This window comes from Corylus avellana, chromosome ca2 (assembly GCF_901000735.1).
Source record: "Corylus avellana chromosome ca2, CavTom2PMs-1.0".
Classification (NCBI taxonomy): domain Eukaryota; kingdom Viridiplantae; phylum Streptophyta; class Magnoliopsida; order Fagales; family Betulaceae; genus Corylus; species Corylus avellana.
The window spans coordinates 19702777-19719338 of NC_081542.1; the positions used below are offsets into that span (position 1 = coordinate 19702777).

Genomic DNA, 16562 nt, shown 5'->3' on the forward strand with positions numbered 1-16562 from the left:
CCCCTACACCTAGGAGGACTTTGAGAAAGAGTCGGTAAAACAATACTCCTACTACAAAGCCAACTAGGAGAAGCCACCTCACGGGCCCACTAGCAAATGGATGGGTTCATGTCACCCTCAACAGGTTAGATAGCATTGCAAAGTTTCTTATCCGGGGTTGTTTGAAAAGATTGGCAAGTCATGAATTTTCATGGGGTAGATGAGAGTTTGATATGTGGCTATGAATTTCTCTTCTTTTCTTATATTGTTCATATTCGGGCAAGATGCTTATAATTTGTAATATTTGATGTAGGAGGGTTTTAGTGCAGACCATATTTTTCTCCCTCAACAATTTTCCATTTGGAGTGATTGAGCTACTTTGTCAAAAAAGGACTTTCATGTTAATTAGCATTATTGACAAAAACTAAAATTTTGAAAAGAAAATGCATGTTCACCAAGATTCTATTATTTGATGGAGAAGCCTTTGCATTTTACATAATTTTGTCATTGATGCAGAGCAACTTAATCAAACAAAAAATGGAGATTTGCCTTAACATTTTCACCGACTTAGTTGGAACATTTTTTTTATGCTACCTAAATGTTTAAATAGTGTAAATGCAGGGTTTGTTGAAACTGCTGAAGGGGTTGGTTGATCCAATGTATCGATTTGGCTTTATACTGTTTGCAATAAGTGCTACACTGGCTTTATACTTGTTGGTAATCGTTGTGTATGAAATCATGGTATGGTGGTACACACATTGTTCTCCAAAAAGGCAAGTGTAGTTCAATGTATGAGAATTTATTTATTACTTTTATGAGTTATAAAACGCACCCCTATTAACAAAGTAGAGTGACCATAATGATACTGAAAGTAAAATGTGTACTTTTTGGCTCAGACTTTTACATATGATTTCCTTGTCAGGAAGTTTTAAGGGTAATATTGTTTTGACTACAGGCTGGATATGATTATGATGAGGAGACATTTGAGAAGGTGTTCAGACGCATATATTCATCATTTGGTCCATCTGCTCCTTATACCATCTTTCCAGATTCCCAACCATTTCTAAGATGGGTGCATGAGCAGGGGCTTAAAGTTGGGATTATTAGTAATGCAGAGTACCGGTATCGGGATGTAATTCTTCCAGCCCCTAATCTGAACCAGGTAAAACAAATTGTTCTGTTCTGGTATTTTGGTTCCCAAATTCTTATTTAGTTTATCTTAATTGATCTGGATCAAAGTAGGAGTAATTGGATTTAGCATTGTTATGAAAGTCTACCAACGGGTAATATTGATGATCACCATAAAAACATGCATTTATGGTCAGGCATACATGATGATGGGATCCCTGAGTTGTTCTCATTTTACTACAATAATTCAGGTTACCATGATTTATATCAATATCACTGCAAACCATTTAACTTCAAGCTGCCTAAAAAGTTTTGGTGAAGAGTAGTGTTTTTTGTCTTTTTTTTTTTTTTTTTTTTTGTTGTTATTTTCCATTCATGCATTTGTATAAGATCCCTATCTATACCTACCCTTTTTAAACATCAACGAAGTTGATTGCTTTTTTATTCATTCGTGTGTATATGCTTGGGATAGACTAGAGATGCTGATAGTGTCAAGTCTAATGTGTTGTGCAGGGATCTTAATGGGACTTTGGTGTGTTCTCTGGTCTGGAAGGTGTAGAGAAACCTGACACAAGGATTTATGAGATTGCCTTGGATAGAGCTGGTGTTGCACCAGAAGAAGTTCTGCATATTGGGGACACCATGCAAAGACTACGTGCCAGCAAAGAATGTGGGGATGCATGCATTACTATTGAATAGATTTAAGACTCCTGATGCTGAGGAATGGAGGAAATCAGGTGCCATTGTGCTTCCTGACTTGATGGCAGCAAAACATTTACTTACTTCAGAAAACTCAACATCCTGAGCGGCTCCTTTCCCACTCATGACTTTACATGTATAGTCTTTCCCATCATATTGTTTAGACTTTGATCACAAATATTAACAGCTGGTTTGTCCCCTAAATTTTGGTGGCTTGTTTTCACACCCTATTACCAAAACTTTTCAGGGATTTAATGAGGGAGAAATTGACACCAGTTTCAATGTTAATGAGCCCAATCATAAAGAGAGCAAGATTAGACGTTCTCTCCGCTTTGAGCCTTTTTCATTTGAATAACACTCTTCACACTCATTTATCACACTCATTTCATATTGGTTGCATGGCATATTTGAAATGATATATATATATATATAAGTGGCTAACATGGAAGCCACTTAAAACACATCACTTTAGTTGGTGTGAAATAAGTGTGATAAATAATGCTAGTAGGGCAGAACTAGAAAATTTTGTTTGAGTTGGCCAATACTAAAGACAAGAAGTTATTTCTCATGAAGTTGCTTATTATATTATTATGGCATCTTGAAACAAAGTTTATGGTATGAAAGTGGGAACTTGTAAGATAGAATAAATGTTAGGCAAAGGAGTTTGTGGGAGCGTGTTGGCAGGAAGAATAATTTCGGTGCTTAAATGAATTATCGATTTTGGGTGGATCAAGACTTGGCTCCAAAGAAAGGAGATTAGTTTTTGAGAGTCCACTTTACTTGATCTAAGTCTAGCTTAAATATGGGCTCCTTTTCACCGTGGCATTGAAGGGTGGAACCCCATACCCCCAAATCTCGGAATTGGGGGTAGCTCAAACATGTCCGAAAATTAAGTGTCAAAAGGTTGTGATGTTCATACCCTTTAGTTTAGGTAGGGGTGTCAACCCGGTCCGATTTCCCGGTTTTTGGCCAAAACCGGAACCGGAACCGAGGTACCCTGGTTCTCGGTTTTGGGAAACCGGATCCAAAACCGGGACCCCGGTTAACCAGGGTCCCGGTTCCCGGCCGATTCCGGTTTTACTCGGTCCGGTAACCGGTTTTTGAAAAAAATTAGTGTTTGGAGCTTATTTTAGGTATTGGGCCTAAAATAAACCCATTATTTTTTTTCATAAGTTAGGTCATTTAAAAAAAAGTTATTAATCTTTTTGTCTAAATTAAAGAGGTTTTATTATGATTGTTCCAAATAATTAAAAAATAAACCTAAAAAAGCCTAAAAATCCTAAAAAAATCAATGTTTTTGCCTATATGAGCCTTAGAAATAAAAAAATCAAATTTTTTAAAATACCCTAAAAATCATTTTAAATTAGATACATAAAGAAAACATTAAAACAATAAAAAGTAAAAACAAGTATGTAAACAAACCAACATGAACAAGAAATAAATACCCCTTACTACAACAATTCAAAACCCAAAAAAATAAAAAATAAAACAAGTATTTAAATAATCTACCAATCAAAAGAAATACACTTACAATAAAAATAGTTTACAAACATATTACAAAGACAATATATATATATATATATATATTATTTAATAAAATAAGACCCGGTTCCGGTTTTCCCGGTTTTTACCGGGTGCCAAAAACCGGGACCTGAACCGGGGTTCTGGTTTTTTTTTTTTTTGGCAGCTGGGCAGACAGCCGGTCAGTTTCCGGTTCGGTTTCAGGTTTCGGTTTCGGTCCAGTTCGGTTTCAGGGTATTACAGCACTCCTAAGTTTAGGGGGTTGAAGCAACATTGGTCACATCGTGTAGATTGATAAGCATGATGTGATCATACTCTAAGATCGCCGAATTGGAGTTAGGGGTTCGTATGACATCGATTTCCATGGGTGTAATCGAATAGTGATAATATCCTAGATAGTGTGTTAACATATTAATTTCCAAGCAATTAGAATAGATGTTCGGATTGGGATCTGATCCCCATTTCACTCATCGAATAATCCTCGACTAATTATGGCCTCGAACGGTGATGTACAACCTTGGGCCTTATCTAGTCATGGGCCTGGACTAGAGGGACACTAACAATGACCAGCTTCTTTGGTTACGGTTTGAGCTTTCATTATTGGGATGTCCAATTACTAACATGCACCATATATTTTTTTGACATTGCCGGCACCAACCACTTTGCGCGTGTAATGTGTTATCAAACTTCTGGGGTTCATCTGCTGCAAAATAAGGGGCAAAAACACAATCCTTAGCACATCTTCTCCTCATACGCTTGCATGTTACCACTCTCCTTCATTCCACCACATGTCCAAAGGGTTATAGAAAACTAAGATGAATGATGAATTGATGAAAGTTGAAACTGTTTATAAAAAACTAAGCATTTCAAAGATGCTTAAACCTCCAAAGTTTATAATAAACATACTACAAATTCTTTTGATATCTTTACAATTATGTAAGGAGTCTTATATATATATATAGACTCAGCTCTAACTACTAGGCCCAACTAACGACTAATCTCGTAATAGAAATGGGCTATAATATCTATCTACTTTAGACCCATTATACAGATGACATCTTGTTTTGTTTATAAAGTCGAGCTCCAGACTCTTACCAGACAAACTTTTGGGTGGACCAAGATCAAACCTTCGGGTTGCCAAACACCAGATGACATATGACATCTTATATTTCATTTGCTTTCACAATAAAAATAATTTGTTTTGGTGTCTCAGCTTTTTTGTTTACTCAAAATATAGCCTTCTTAAAGTTTCATTGATACCAAACATGAAGCTTTTTTATACATATTTGAAACCAAAGATAGCTACTAGTCAAAATTAATAAAAGGGTTAAACGCATTAATTTTTAGTACTTTGTTTAACGACTTAATTTTTCTTAAGTAGCTAGCCTTCAATTTATAACGTAATTGTTTCGGGAAAGTCTATATATATACCTTCCTCAAACTATCACCCAATTGACAATGTCTCCCCAAAACTTTCAATTGTAACAATGTTCCCCCAATTACTAAACTACCCTTAGTAAAATAAAAACAAAAAATTCTATAACTTCTAGGAAAAACCTAAAACTTAAAAAAAAAAAAAAAAAAAATCCAAAGGGTGGCAAATTTAAAATTAAAATTGATTTTTTTGTTTTTGTTTTATAACTTTATTAAATAAAAGTTTATGTTTTAAAAAATAACAATTTTCTTTTAAGGGAATAAAAATTTTCGTTTTCTAAAACAAAAGTTTTTTAAAAAATGTATTTTTTTTTTTAGGGTTTAAATTAAATTTTTTAAAAAATCGTTCTTTTAAATTAAAATTTTTCGTTTTTTTTTTAATTAAAAAAATTAATTTATATTTTTATTGAATTTGTAGGGGTATTTTTGTCTTATTAATAAATATATAAATGCATTTTTATCTTTTTTCTACTATTGAGAGAGGCTTTGACAATGTTTTAGTAGTTTGGGGGGACATTTTCATAATTAAAAGTTTAGGAAACATTGTCAATTTGATAATAGTTTGAGGGGTACTTAGACTTTACCCTAAATGCTTTTAGCCATCATAAACACAGAAATTTATGGCTAAAAACAAAAATATTACTTTGCCAAACATATTCTTTAATTTCAAGCACAACATCAACGTACAATAGTCGCCAGTAGACCATATATGGGTGCTACATTGCTATGAAATTAGTATGAATCACGAGGTCTTATTAATCACTTTAGTTTATATATATGTGCAATGCCCCAAAAGGCCAAAACCGAGTGGGGCCCGGGATTTCCTATTATATCCCTGCTGTGCTGCATCATGTGGATTCTTAAAAAGCAGATATTTCCGGGATTATATTAATTTTATGGTTAAGGGTGTGTTTGGGAGTGCGTTTTTAAAAAAATAATCTGCGATTTTAAACCAAATCACAACTTTAGGGTGTTTGGGATTGCGATTTTAAAAACGCAAATTTTAAAATCGCGAAAAAAATCTGCGATTTCCATAAGCTGATTAGAGGGTGCTTATTTGAAAAAGTGCGAATTTAAAACAAAATCACGATTTTTACTAAAAAGATATTTGGTGCAATAGTTACCTTTTTTAGAACCGGAATGAAAAAAATACCAAGAATACCCACCTAAAATATATTAAAACCCTTCTTTTCTCTTTTTTTTTCTTCATCCTCTCTGTCTTGTTCATCCTTATTGGTAATTTGGTCATAAAACCGCAAATATACGCTAATGTTATCCAAACACTCAATTGATAAAAAAAATATTTTTTAGTATTTTTTACCAAACGCCTGTGCGATTTTAAAAAGTAGCGATTTTAAAAACACAATTTTTAAAAACGTAATTTTTAAAATCGCACTTATTGAAATCGCACTCCTAAACGGGCTCAAAGTTAATCTTATAATATTAGTGCACTACAAAGCATTCACATTTCAGATAATACAAATATATTAGTAAAGCAAAAATTCCAGCTGCGACTAACATGCTACTCGTAATTCGTAATTATTTTAAAAACATTTCTTTTGAGAAAGAAACAAAGCTAAAACATATATTTAGTAGTTGACTGACTTTTAATGTTGATAAAAGTAATTAATAAAAAAAAAAAAAAAAAAAAAGAAAAAAAAAGCGAGGCACGTGGGTTTCACCTGATCATCCAACTTTACCCTTTAAAAAGAGAAATTGGGACACGAGGCAAATTCCGATGACTTTCCGAGTCGTTTCATAGTCATTTCAACGCCATCCAACAGTCTACTGTAGCTCCCTTTGATAGATACCTTCATGAATCTTTTCAAGTCCTCACATGCTCAATCATTGTGTCTATTTGAAATGAAAGCATATACTGTTTTTAAAACATTTCTTTTGAGAAGAAAACAAAAGTTTGACTGACTTTAAAAGTTGATAAAACTAATTAATAAAATAAAAAAAAATAGATTAGTGATAATCATAATAGCAGTGTGAATAAACAGTCACTTACGCTGGTATATTATAATATTACTATATTAGTAAAAAAATTTTAAACAACAATATTAATAAAATAATATTATAAAATAGACCAACGTGAGTGACTGTTTCCTCGTGTTGGTGTTATAATTATCACTACGAAAAATTTAAAAAACATAAAAAATAAATAAGACAAGTGGGTTTCACCTAATTAACTAACTTTACCTTTTAAAAAGAGAAATTGGGACAAGTGATAAATTTCAACTCTGCTAACCGTTTCATATTCAATATGAATATATATAAATCCGGCTTAGGTGCGGTAGTTAAAAACTATCGCACCATGCTGTTAAATCTCCCAACGATTGGGATTAAACAGAAAACAAAGAAAAAGAAAAAAAAGGCTGCGATTTCATGGAACAGCTGCCTTCTCTCACGCTTCTTCTCCTTCTTCTTCCTTTCTCTCTCTAAACCCATTCTTCTTCTTCTTCTTCTTCCTTTCTCTTCTTGTTTTTGTTTAATCTGAGAATTAATCAAGACAATTTCTAACCAAACTGAGTATTTTCACATAATTTCTCTAACCTTATTCTCCCTCTTCTCCTCAAAACCCATCTTTCTCTCTTAAACCTCTTCCTTTCTCTCTCTACCCGCCTGGGTTGGGGTTCTTGCAATTCATGATGAAGAACATGTTGAATGTGGAGAAAAAACTGGACCTCAAAATTGGGTTCAATTTAAGAACTACCCAAATCTTCAAAAACACCAACCCAGGGGGTCATTAGAGAAAAAACCCAAAAAAATTCAAGTCACAAAAAAAAAAAAGGCCACAAACTTCTCAAGAAAACCAACACCTTCCTTCCTCTCAAACCAAAAGAAAATAACTAATTAAACTCCCCTATATCGTCCTAGGCATAAAAAATAACCAAAATAAAAACAAGGAAGAGAAAGGAAGAAGAAGAAGAATGGGTTTAGAGAGAGAAAGGAAGAAGGAGAAGAAGCGTGACAGAAGGGAACGATTCCGTGAAAGAAATCACAGCCTTTGTTTTCTTTTTTTTCTTTTTTGTTTAATTTGAGCCGTTGGGAGATTTAATGCGGTAGTTTTTAACTACCGCACCTAAGCCAGATCCAATATATATAACTTGTTTAAAATTATGACATGAGGCGTGAACTCACTTTTTTTAAAAAAAAGAATAAACAAATTTTTTAAAGCATAATTTTTTAACCAATTTTTTAAGAGTGAATTGGTCATTAAATTAGCTTAATTAAGAGCATTTAATTATATTTAAATAATTTTTCTTATATGTAATTTTATTATGTTCAAACATTTAGTGTACCATATTATTTTTTTATAATTTATTACTTTTCAAAAATATATAAAGACAATATTTTGAATTTAAAAACAGATTAGATTAATTAACTACTTAAAAAAAAAAATGGGCATAGCTAACTTGTAAGATAGAACAAAAGTTAGGCCAAATTTTCTGCGTTGTTGCCATAATCAGAGAAGCACACAGTTTGATGTGTGGGCCTCATGATGGCTAGTGATGACCTAGTCTAACTGCTCATAAACCTTGTCTTTGGGCGCATAAATTTGACAAATGACATCTTGTTTAGTTTTCAAAGTCTCCAAACTTTATCAAACAAATTTTCATTTTATGTCCAAGTAAACGAAGTTTAAATTCTAGTTATTATAACGTGAACAATGGGAAAGATGGAAATTGAAGATTCATGGGAAAGGGACTTTTCTTTCTGAAAGATGCACCATGGGATGGATTGACCAGCACGTCTTTGTTTAATTTGTGGAAACATGCACGGAAGTTCCGACAAATACTGGGAGAATTAAGACTTTGACGAACCTTTTAACCGGCTCATCACGTTTGTTTGTTTCACACACTCTAGTCAAGTTTTTGTTTGGATGCATACATTTCCAGTCAATCTCTACTTTTTCTTTTTTTCTCGCAACTTTTTCATGCGGGTGAAGTAAAATAGTACGCTGACGTGTAAAATAGTATGTTGGCGTGTTCTATATCACGTTTCTTTCCATGCACACTAAAATGATGGTTACCTGACAATAAGAAGAATGAGCATCTCAAAAAGTTGAAATAAAATGATTATTTCTATTCATTTGCAATTATTGACAGAATATGAATGAGCAAATTTCTTGATTGGATTGGAATTAGATTTCAACAGAACTTTCTAAAATACTTAACTCTAAAAATCATATCCCAAAAACAATTTTTATTTTCTTTTTCCTTGGGCACCCTAAAGGGTGTGTTTTTGCCAAAAAAGTTTAGAGGAAAAATGAGAAAAAAATTGGTTGAAATGACATAAAGGTAAGTTGATGTGATATAAAGGTTAAAAAAAAAAAAATCGGCATAGCTGTTTTTGTAAGATAGGACAAAAGTTAGGCCAAATTTTCTGCATTGTTGCCATAATCAGAGAAGTACACAGTTTGATGTGTGGGCCTCATGATGGCTAGTGATGACCTAGTCTAACTGCTCATAAACCTTGTCTTTAGGCGCATAAAATCAACATAGCTTTAAATTTGACAAATGACATCTTGTTTAGCTTTCAAAGTCTCCAGACTTTACCAAACAAATTTTTGGATGAGCCAAGACCAAACCTTGGGATTGCCATGCATACACCAGATGACATATATATATATATATATATATATGTATATATGTGTTGGGAAAATTGATAATTAATTGGTTACCAATTTTTCACCAGCCCTTTATGCGAAAGACAAGTTTGGAAGGAAAACACACGAGAACACACACCAATCACACATGTACACAAATAGTTTATGTGGTTCGGCAATATGCCTACGTCCACGGGGCGTGATCCGGTCTCCTTCTTTACTATTGAGAAATATTGAGTACAATGGTACAAGCCTGAACCGCTCGAGTTTAATATCCCAAGCCCTTAACCCCTTGTACACCCCACTCAACTGTCCCTCTCTAATACCCAGTAAAGAAAAACTCTCTACACTTTGTAAATGTCACAAAGTGCTCTCACCAATTTTAATTTTCGGATCCCCACTTAACCAAGGACAGCATGTCCTTTTATAATGGCTTAATCACGAAAAAAGAGGAGAAACAATTCTAATCTAATTGCTACTGGAAAAACGAAACCATCATGAATACAAAGTCTTCTCATGATGATGAAGGTAAGCATTGCAACCCACATGTTTATCCACACACGTTTTCTCCAAAAATCAAATTCCAGTTGTTCTTTGACTCCTTTTAAAACTAACCTTATCCTCTTATAGATAAATATGACTTGAGCCCACTAACTTGAATATTGATATTTTTCAGCAATTATCTTCACACTTATTGACAATTTGAGCCATTATCAACAATATGAGATCTTATATTTTATTTGCTTTCACAATAAAAATTTGTTTTTGGTGTCTCAACTTTTTTGTTTACTCAAAATATATATAGTCGATCTTCTTAAACTTTCATTAATACCAGATCGACTGCAAGCTTTTATATCTTTGGTTTCAAAATACGAGTAATGCTACGCAGTAGCATTTCTTCAGCAAACTGTCCGCATGGTGCTGAGTTGTCCTGGTTAAGTGAACCATGGTTATCAGCTTTTTTTTATAAAAATAAAATAAAATCACGCCTGAAGAGTAAAAGTGTGATAGGGTTTCGTAATTTTTATTTTTTCCCCCAAAACCTTTCCCCGTCCTCCTCTCCCACACTTCTCCCTCCCGCCTTCTCCCATCACCAAGCACTGCCGCCACCGAACAGACTGCCACCCACGGCACCAACTCGAAATCCGGAGACGCCACCCAGCCACCACTGGCGACGCCCGGTGAGTTGGAGATGGTATGTATAGATGATTTCATTGTTTTGTTGGTTAGAGCTTCTTTCATTTTGAGACAAAAAAAAAGAAAAGAAAAAAAAGTCAGTTCTTGGGTTTTGGGTTGTTTGTGAATTTTGGGTTATTATTTCATGTTCTTCGATTCTATACAACTCCGTGAAAGAATGGGTTTCGATTTTGCCGAATCATCATCAATTTTTCCGTGTCCTTCGATTCTGTACAAGTCTCTGCACGAATGGGTTCCGATTTCGTCGATCTGCATGAATGGGTTCCGATTTCGTCGATTTTTCCATGTTCGTCGATCACCATCTATCCAAGCTCTCTCTCTCTCTCTTCTGCCCATTGTATGGTTTTCATCTGCATCTACATCTGCAAGTTGATTTTGTCTTTGGAAGCAACTAATGAACATGAAAAATATTATTGTAGCTCTTTTGTCTTGGATGCAAAAAGAAAGTTTTGATTCCTTTGTGTGTGGCTGGTTTTGATTGTTAACATTCTCGAATTTGTTTGTGCTTTCTTTTAGTTGTAGCTAGTTGTGAATGTCAAGCTACACGTGTTTGATGAAATGTCTGTGAGAAAATTTATTGCCTTTAGAAAGAGCTTTATTTATTAAAAAAAAAAAAAATTCCTTTCATTTGTGTTACTGCTGCTATTCACAACTAGCTGCAGCTGAATTTCCTTATCAAAAGAAAATTTTCCTTTCATTTGAAATAACTTGAAGCTAATGTTCTGTTTCTTATTTTCAGATGTAAGATTTTGGGCGGGATCAAGGAGAAGCAGAGCTACATGCTCGTTAGAGGGATTTTCAAGAAATTCAAAAGAACACGGGTGTAAAGGATGATAAACGATGGGATTTGATTTGATTTTCAAGAACTACACGTTGTCATATGTATTAGCCATTTTTCCTGATTTGATTTGAGTTTTAATAAGAGAATGTGTTGTTTGAAGTTGCAAATTATTTTGTATGTGGACCACTGTGCTTGTGAAATTGGTTAAGAAAGGTTGTGTACATGAGTCAAATTTTTTTTTGATGAATGTGCCTCGAGTATTGATTCGGTTATCACTCTCCAACAACCTCGATCTTTGATTGATGCCTTGTATGTATTACTGGTTAAAGCTTCTATAAATTTTGGGTCCGTTGAAACTGAAGATGAAATAGAAGCACCATGGACTCTTGTTGTACGTTGCAAGTTATGTCCAAATCATGAAATGCCTTTACCCTTGTGGATAAGATTAAAGAAGCAACCAAAATCATTTGTTCATTTTAACAAACTCTAATTTCAAGTATTACATAAAATCAACTTCAAGAAATGTAAATAATTTGTTTTTTTTCATCATCCTCAAAGAGGTACAAACAACCAAAAAGGTTACAATCCGAGAGTTTTTCAATGCAACTTCAAGCGTTTCTCATTTTTATTCATCTTAGCATCATTGATAATAACCGTCTCTGCGGCAACAAACCATGTTTTTGCAAAATAAGCAAAATACTATGAACTATGAGTAGCAAAAACAGAAGTAGTAGTATCAAAAAATGAAATTAGAAACCCAGGTAAAAAAAATTACCAAAACAAAAACTAGAAATCTCATTTTCATTCTTCTTGTTGGTGTGTGGTACAACCAGAAAATCAAAAACTAGACAAAAACAGAGAAACCCACGAAAACCAAATATCCAAGAATTGTTTTCAAGAAATATACCCATTCTCAACCAACCACCGAAAATCAAAGGGATTAAAATATTCAAAACTATTGAGTGAAGCAAAACCGAAGCAGGGAGTAAAAGAAATCCCCCCACCTAGCCCATTCGGCCATGGCAGAAAGAAGACCCATGACCAATCGGCGCTCAACCGAAAAGCAAAGGAAAAATCGTACCATAACCAACTAAAATTCCATTTCTTGTGTTTTTTTTTTCTTCCCAAAATGAAAGATTTATCTAGCTCAAAGAAGCTCTAACCAACAAAACAATGAAAACATTTATGCATGCCTTCTCGAACTCAGTGGGTATCGTCGGTGGTGGCTGGGTGGCGTCTCTGGATTTCGAGTTGGTGCTGTGGGTGAGCGTCGTTGTGCCGTGGGTGGCGGTCTGTTCTGTGGCGGCAGTACTTAGTGGTGGGTGAAGGTCGGAGGTGAAGGGGGAGGGAGAAGCGTGGGAGATGAGGACGCGAAAAGGTTTTGGGGAAAAAACCTAAAAAAGGCTGATTTTGGGGAACTCAGTGGGCGAAGGAGTGATTTTTTTTTTTATTTTATAAAAAAATCTGATAACCATGGTTCACTTAACCCACGCCAGCTCAGCAATTACGGACAGTTTGCTGAAGAAATGCTACTGCATAGCATTACTCTCAAAATACATATATTATAATTAATTCTGCAATTCAGGCTAAAGTGTTGAATTGGTTAGATTCGATTAACTAGATAAAGTTGGTGAAAATACTAAATTAAGGCGGGGAGCGATGGACAAACAATCTCTTACCGCCACCGATTTTGTCGATACCCACCTTTAATGGAAACACTAAGACGGGTAGCTAGCAGCTCAAAATAAAATTGTTTCCAAATATAAAAAGAAATATTATAAACGCTAATTAAAGCAAATAAGTTGCAAAAGTTAGGGAATAAGCAAATGGATAAGCAAAAGAACCAAAACAAGGAGCTGAGTCTTTCTCGTCCTCAGAATCTGAATTATTGAAGCTGTGAAACATGTAAAACTAGTACCTACTTTTCAGACATTATTAAAGTTAAAGGTGGCATCGCATGGCCTGTGAAAGCTACTGCAACTAAAATGTTTGGATCCATCGTCAAACATTTGACAGCCAAGTAGTTATCGTTTCATTACACATCCTCTACTGCGATCCACACACAGACTCATATACACAACCTTCCATATATGCATGACTTGATAGGTGATGCCAAGATCCCACGAAAGTTCTTATGTAATGTTGTGGAAGAAAAGTTGTTGCACGTTTATTTTAGGGATAAATGTAAAATTATTTTTTGTAGTTCACGTCAAATATCGTAATATTAATGTATTTTTGAGAGAGTGAGAGTTTGGGCTATTTTATGTATATATTTGTGTGTGTGTGTATGAGAGATAAGTTGAGAAGAATTAATATTGATCCTATTTTTCATCCGGTAAAGACCTTAAACCGTGAGTGACCTTTTGAGAGGATAATTTTAAGAGTAATGATAAAAATTAAATTTTTATTCCCTTACTATTCTACCCTACTCATGTGATAGCTAGTGTCAATCAACTATTAATTTTTTTTTTGAAAAAAGTGTATATACCCTTTTAATTATCATTCAAATGATAATGTTCTGTCAAACTTTTAATTGGGACAATATTTCTTTCAAACTAACAAAAAATTGTTAATGTTTCTCAAATAACGAAAATATACTTCATAAAATCAAATAAAAAAAATTCTAAAAAAGAAAAAAAATTTGAGAAAGAAAAAACCAAAGGGTGGCCAAGTCATGGCCTCTTGCCGGTTTTTGCATAAAAAACCTCATTGAATGTGTTGAAATATAAATTAAAATATAAAATAATAAAATAAGAAAGAGAAAGAAAAGAGAGCGCGAAAGCGGAGAGAGACGTATGTCTTGTATCTTCAATATATTAAACAATATTACATAACTCTCTATTTATAGAGAGACAGTGAGTGAGTAGTGACCAAGAAACCCTAAAGTAGACCTAAACTAATTAAGAGAGCGAATAAACCTTACAAGGAAATATAATAACAGAGAATAAAAATATTCTAACATAAAGAAAAATAACTTGTTAAGGAAAATATTAATAAACCTAATTTAGAAAATATAAAATATTCCAACATCTCCCCTCAAACTCAAGCTTAAAGGCATCCAAAGTCGATGGTTGGATAAAGGCAATGCCGGCAAGAAAGGCTGAAGGTGATGGCCAGAGAAATACCGGAGAACGAAGACAATCCACTAAACAAATCCGGTGAAGTGCCAAGCCGAAATTGACAATGAGGCCAGAGAAAGGAAACTAATCGTTAAAAATCTTGTGAATGGCAAAACCACATTGTACCAAGATTCACTGACAAGAGAGACGAGAAAGGCTTAAAGTGACGGCTGGAGAAATACCGGAGAACGGAGACAAGCCACTAAAAGAATTCGGTGAAGGGCCAAGCCGCAACTGACAATGGTGCTAGAGAACAAAAACTAGCTGTTAAAAATCCTGTGAAGGGCTAAACCGCATTGTGTCAAGATTTGCTAATGAATAAAGCCGTGGATGACAACAAAATTGGGAGTTCGTCATAAGAGAATGCTAGAAAACACTAGAGAAACGTCATAAGGCTTTTATTGAAAACCACAGAAACAGAAATGTGGCTTTGATACCATGTTAAAATATATATAAAATATACAATATTAAAATATGAAAGAGAAAGAAAAGAGAGAGCGGAAGCGGAGAGAGACGTATAGATTACATCTTGTATATTCTATATATATTTTAAACAATATTACATAACTTTTTATTTATAGAGAGACAATGAGTAGTGACGAAATAATCTTAAAGTTGACCTAAACTAATTAAATAAGAGAATAAACCTTACAATGAAATATAATAATGGAGAATAAAAATATTCTAACATAAAAAGAAATAACTTATTAAAAAAATATTAATAAATTAACCTAATTTAAAAAATATAAAATATTCCAACAAAATGGACAACTTTCAACACAGGATATGCATGTTAGAAAAGAGTGCCAAGAAAATAAAAGCTCAACGAACTAAGTTTAATTAATAGTCTAATACATATGCATTATGCAAAGATTTTTTTTTTATTTTTTAATGACAAGCCTCTTACGTTAAAATGAGAAGGTGAAATCATTGCGTTTCGGGACTCACACCTCTACTAACAGTATTAATGACAACCACTTACATTATTAGCAACGACACAATAATTTGTCCCTGATATTCAAATGCGCGCCACTTTTTTTTTTTTTACTTTTTTTTTGGCGAATATAGAATGAAAATACAATTTCCGTTTTTAGCTATATGCCATGTATCAGTACGAATTAAAGCTTAAGTAAAAAGAAAGAAAAAAAATGAAGTTCGTTAAACCACGAGGACTAACCAGCTTTTAACCCAAAATAAAATTATCAATAATTTCAAATAAAAAGTTGTCAATGATTGTTAGAAGAAAAAGCACAAAAGCTAAAAGCAAAGTGGCAAAAGTTATGTTAGTTAAGAGCAGCAAATGGATAAGAAAAAGAACCAAAAGAAGATTTTGGGTAAAATTATGGAAGATGTGAAACACGTAAAAACCTTTCAGACATTATTAGAGTTGGAGGGTGGCTTGGCATGGCACGTGAAAGCTATTATGTACCACTTAAAAGTTTGGATCCACTCATTTCTAAGTCTATATATCCTCAAGTCCTCCAAGTAGATTATGTTTGAAGGAAATTTTTGTCCTGTTGTATATATAATATTATAATATCATCGATTTTGAAGTATGTTACGTATATATTGCATGTCAAACAAGTATATTTGTCTATAAATGAGAGCATACATAGTATACGGTTTTGGTATTGCGGAAACCAACTTTACAAACATATTTTCATGATACATATTATTGGAGGCTATTATGATAAAATTTTATCAAGAAATCATCATGAAGACGACTTGTGTTGTACCGACATAAGAAAAAATACTTGCCACATTTGCACTATCACCTAAAAATGATTAGTTATTTTAAAGCTTGCATAGAATCATTTATAAAACCTAATTCCACTTAGTAAAAAAACAATGAAAGCATACATGACATTCTTATATGCTGTATAGAAATATTATAACTTAGCTAGATGAAGCTTGTATATATATGTTTCCAAGTGACAAATTGGAAAGTGCACATAATGCATATAAATCTAAGATAATACGTTTTAAGGCTTTCAAATTTAGTGTTTACTTCATAGATCAGTTACGAAATGTTTTTGAGGACTACAAAGTCAAGTGTAGCTGTTATTGTAAACTCGTGATAGAAAATGAAAAA

At 33.6% G+C, this 16562-nt stretch overlaps 1 long non-coding RNA gene and 1 pseudogene across 1 annotated transcript; both read left to right on the forward strand.

Moving 5' to 3' along the window:
* The first annotated feature begins 422 nt into the window (after positions 1 to 422).
* Positions 423 to 1912, forward strand: LOC132169271 (uncharacterized; annotated as a pseudogene).
* Positions 1913 to 10241: 8329 nt separating this feature from the next.
* Positions 10242 to 11577, forward strand: LOC132171370 (uncharacterized). The gene is made up of 2 exons (XR_009439029.1): positions 10242 to 10568; positions 11310 to 11577. It is a non-coding gene; the product is annotated as an uncharacterized LOC132171370 (long non-coding RNA).
* The last annotated feature ends 4985 nt before the right edge of the window (positions 11578 to 16562 follow it).